Genomic DNA, 5224 nt, shown 5'->3' with positions numbered 1-5224 from the left:
TGCATTCCAGCTTCCAGAATCTTTGCAATGATCTGGCCATTGGCCAACCTTCAGCAAAATGTACAGGAAAAATAATGGCATAATCTACAAATTCCTCTGGATATGTGTAGGACACCTTGGCACAATAAACAGACACTTACCAAGCACCTACTATGTGCCAGGCTGTTATTAAAATTTCTTGCTGTGGATAATATTTTTTAAAACTTGATTCTTTAGATTTTTTAGCTACCAAACATTTGAAAGAAAAGTCTATTTAAAGTAAAATTGTATTGCCACTGATGAAAAGTTGCCCTTTTAAAGCAAGACTTGGTTCAAGTGGCTTCATTCAGTTAGAAGACTTTGGCAACGGAGGTGCACTGCTCAGATCTAGCCCAACATCAGACATGCTATGCGGATGCTGTTGCAGTGTCTCCAGGCTAGAGGAGCTCTGGAGCTAGATACTTCCTGTAAAGCACCAAGAGTTTCTCGTGATACAAAAATGTGGAAGGTCGATAGCACAGAGAAGCTGGAGGTGACCATGGCAGCACCTACAAAGCACTTCCCTTTCTCACTCCTTGCTCTAACTCCAGCATCCAAACCCTTCTTCACCCACCCCAGAATACAACCTCTGTACCCCAAAAGGCATTGGTGAACAGCCACGCAGAAGGAACTCATACACATGTATAAGTGGTTGAGTTCAGGGAGAGGGCAAGAAATCTCTTCTTCAAACTGACACTCGTGTAGTACAAGAACATACAGTACTTCTCCCCCTCAACCTCTCTGGCCTTTCTTACCTACCCCATGATCAGAAAACGAATCTAAGTTTATCCCCAATATGAGATTCAACCACAGCAGATTCATTATGAGGAATAGCATGGGGGAGAGCGTGCCGTTCAATTCTCACTTGAAGAATGAGAACAGGGCTGTTCTGATGTTAGTCTGCTCAGTAGGGACTTCTCCTGAAAGTGTAGCAAAACTGTCAAGTGCTGTTTAAACTTCTGTGTCTTTACTTGACTTAGTTGGGGCCGCAGACGAGAGCTGTGGCTCCAGTTGCAGAATCTATTTCTGGAAGCTCTTCACCAAGCAACTACAGAAAGTAACCAGATACACCCCGACAACCTCACTGGCACCCGTAGAACACAAATGATCCTGGAGTGAAGCCAGATGTAATTTTTTATATTCATATTGTTATTGTTGAATGTTCCTAGCAAATGAGAGAAGCAATCCCCCCAGGACCCTACACTCAAGGGCTATAGGAACAGAATGCGGGGATTAAGCTACTGACTGTGTTTAAAAGGGAAAGATTACAAGGCAGAGTACATCAAAATGCTACAAGAACTTGGAAGACTCAGACTTTAGAAGCCCTGGCCAGGGAAGTGTGACATGAGTTCAAACTATAGAATAAACATCCAAACCAAACAGGCCTTTAGAGGGAAATAAGAAAGTAAGAAAAATCCCAGAAATTCAAGAGAAAGCTGGGACTAGAGGTGTGTCACAAAATATTTAGAAGAAAGAGTATATTTTTTTTCCTGTAGAGCTTTTGTATGTTATCATCAAATAAAAGCTTTTTTATTTATAACCTCCTCTCTAAATATACCAAACATGTTGCTTTCATGATCAAATTGTTAATCACAATTCAGCTAGCTAGACCAGGGATTGGAAAACTCCTCCTGAAAATATTTTAGACTTGTGGGCCATACTGTCTCTCTATAAACTACTCAACACTGCTGTTAGAGGACAAAGAAGCTCCCACTATTAGCAGAAACATCCAGCCAGAACCATGGAGGAGCTGTTCCCAGATGGGGTGACCTTATCCTAGGAAGCAAGTGGATCTGAGCAGGCTTTAGTAGATGCTGTGTGGCACCACCCAAATCCCCCCTTCAGAACCAATGCTCGTATTGCCAGCTATCCTAAGTGTTGACAGCTGATGGCCCCTAGCGGAGACCCTCCTCAGGAACTGCTATGGAATGAAGGGAGTGGCCTCACGTAAGATTACACCCCCTCCCTGGAGGCAGTCCACATCTCATGACTACTTGAGGCAGAGGCATATAGGCCTGGACCCTTGCCTCAATTGAGGACACCTCTGAATGGCTGTCCCAATGTTAGGGCTCTCCATGGGATCATTAGAGGCCTTTGTTGTGAATACATTGTAGCTCACCCTGTCTCTCACCCATCCAGCTCTCACTTGGCCCCAGAGGGTGTGGTTCCTGAGAGCGCTCACCAATAAATGTCTTGCACAAACATTTCCAGCTCAGAGACTTTTTTTCCAGGGAACCCACCATAAATCAGCAAATATATGTGAGGATTTATCTGAGCTCTGTTTTTACATGTAATAAGAGAATAATAGCAATTTCAACCTCCTAGGAATGTTATAAGGAGTCAAGTTAAATTAGTGAAAGAGCTGTGCAAACTGTAAAGTGCAACAAATTTAACATGACATTATGATAATAATAGTTATTATAATTGTTATTGCTTTCCTCTCAGGTTGTAGTCACCAAAGAGAGGTAGTGGTCTTGTCATGATTGTCTACAACAAAGGCATTTTTAAAACAATGTTGCTGGAACACACTATGACCTAATGTTCAGAACTTGGCCTCTAGAGGCAGACAAACATTTACCTCTATCTTGTACTAGGCATTTACCTACTAAATTGAAGATACCAGTGATTATATTGAATTGCATACACTATGTTTGTAGACGATGATGTAATGCTTTTAATCTGTTGAACATTGTATTTTAGAATTAATAAAAGAGCCAAGTTAAATTAGCCACGGATTTTTATCATAGATCACTTCTGCGTGTGTGTTATAAGGAAAGTATGTGTGAGAGTAATTGGTTGAGGTATTTCTAAAACTTGTTGACATAGTCTGACTCTTCTGAATCACCTCAGACTCAGAATCATGGGTGTCCACGGTTTTCAACAGCGTATCATCAAGTGTTTATCAAGGGCATGGATAGTGCAGCATTTTGTAAGGAAATCCACAAAGAACTAAAGCCACAGAGAACTAAAGCCAGTATTACAGTTCTGCAGAGCTAGCCAACTTGTAATTCCAAATTTGGGGATGATGCTAAGGAAGTCTGATATACTATCTCTCTCACTGTCCCCACAACCATTTGGTTCTTGGGGATTAAAATCCCACGACTGCCTCTGGGATTTTTTTCCAAATCCTTGGCACATATTCTTCAAGTTGTCCTGGCACGCTTGATGGGGTGCTGATGGACAGACATGACTGCTAGCTGGCTGCAGCCATTGTAAGACTCCATCATTTTTCAGATGCAGTGTGATATCTGAGCAAATAAAATGCCAAAGAAAAATAGTTTGTCTTAGAATCAATAAAACAGAATAACCTTTCTAAAACTCTGTTTCATTGTAAAATAGACTAATAGTACCTATCTCATATGGGTGTTGTAAGGACTGAATAAGATTATCCAGAGGAAATAATTAGCAGTGTCTGGCACATAGTATGCATTTAATAAGTGGTACTTACTATTATTGTCATTATGATTATTAGTTAACCTTGGCTGAAAGATGTTTTTTCACAGATACCACATATTGCTGAACTCAGCAGTCGTAACCAAAAAATGATTACCCAATGACCAATTTAATCTCTTACCAACCTGAACAGGAATTATGCTTATAAGTTCTTGGGCCTCCTTTCTCTAATCTGGTTTTCTGTTTATTGCTGATAGAAGCCTATTTCTCCTATCAGGTTTGAAATTCTCACCTTTCTACTTTCTCTGAGAAAAGCATCAAAATTAAGGGACTGAGTCTAGAAGACCAGTGCAAAAAAAAAAAAAAAAAATGTAGACGTTACCTAGGACACAGAGGTGCCCATCAGAGCTCTCTCATTAGCTAATATTAGTTTATTAATGAGATTGTACTTTTGTGGCTCTCACGTAAACTAGAGTCTGAACTGAGTGAATTTCAAAATCTATGTATCTTAACTTAAGAATATATCTTAACTTTTATGAGATCTGAATTTAAATTTCCGTACCAAAAACATAAAATTTTTGTACCAAAGATAAATTCTCAGGGAACATTCAAACATTATGTTGCATGGTCCTATTATTGGTTTAAAAAATATACTTAGTTCGTTCAGGCTACTGTAGCAAAATACCATAAACTTGGTGACTTACAAACAACAGAAACTATTTCTCACAGTTTTAGAGGCTGGGATGTCCAAGATCAAGGCATTGGCAAATTCAGTGACTGGTGAGGACCCACTTCTGGTTCATAGATGGTGCCTTCTTCTTGCATCCTCTGGGCTTCTTTTAAAAGGGGATTCATTCCATTCACGAGGGCTCCACCTTCAGGACCTAATCACCTTCCAAAGTCTCCACGTCCTAATATCGCCACATTGGTGATTAGGTTTCAACATATGAATTTGGAGGGGACACAAACATTCAGACCACAGCAGTTACTAAACATAGCTGGGTTCCAGGGAAGAGGAGAAAAACCTCTTTGCAACTTCAGTTTCAACTCCATGGCTACCTCCGTGACCACTGATGTTTACATTACTTATGGAGGCCAGAAAATCGTGAGCTTTATTCTCTTTGATAATCATATTACTCAGAAACCTCTTTGCTTCCTAAACTCTTTTTATCCTTCCTTTTATGAATTACAAACATCCCAGCAATCATTGTCCAGCACCTGGATTTCACTAATAATCAAGGATCAGAAAAGACAAATTCTAAGAAACATGTTTAAAGTGAGGGAATATCATTTTTTGCTAGACATAGAACAAAGTAAACACAAATTCAAATTTCACAGACAAATAGGATTTTGTAAGCTGACACTGGATGGACCATCAGATTCATTTGCCATCTGCAAGATTTCCCTTGTTATCAATCATCTGTACACAACTGTGTGTTATGGTTATGTATATGAGCTGTGACGACAAAATAATAAAGCAGATTCCATATAACATGCACAAAAAAGGGAACATATGTACAGCAATATAAATATATATAAATTAGCTTTATCCAAATCCCACATTTGCTTATTATCAAAAATGGCAAGAAAAATGTAATCAGAGCTGTTTTCCTTCTCCTTATCTGTCACCTGTCATATCTAGCAGTAGAAGAAGTATCATCCTAACCTCCTAGTATTACAGGGCTTATGAAATAAACATTTGTTCTATTTCTGCACATAATTAGAAAAGAAGAAAGTCAAGGTTGGAATGTGTCAGAAACGGTTTAGGTAACACTTGATTTGTTTTTTTTGGTTTTTTTTGAGACAGAGTCTC

Source organism: Propithecus coquereli, unplaced genomic scaffold (assembly GCF_000956105.1).
Source record: "Propithecus coquereli isolate 6110/MARCELLA unplaced genomic scaffold, Pcoq_1.0 Scaffold201, whole genome shotgun sequence".
Classification (NCBI taxonomy): domain Eukaryota; kingdom Metazoa; phylum Chordata; class Mammalia; order Primates; family Indriidae; genus Propithecus; species Propithecus coquereli.
The sequence above is the reverse complement of the archived record's forward strand: the minus strand, read 5'-3'. Positions refer to the sequence as shown.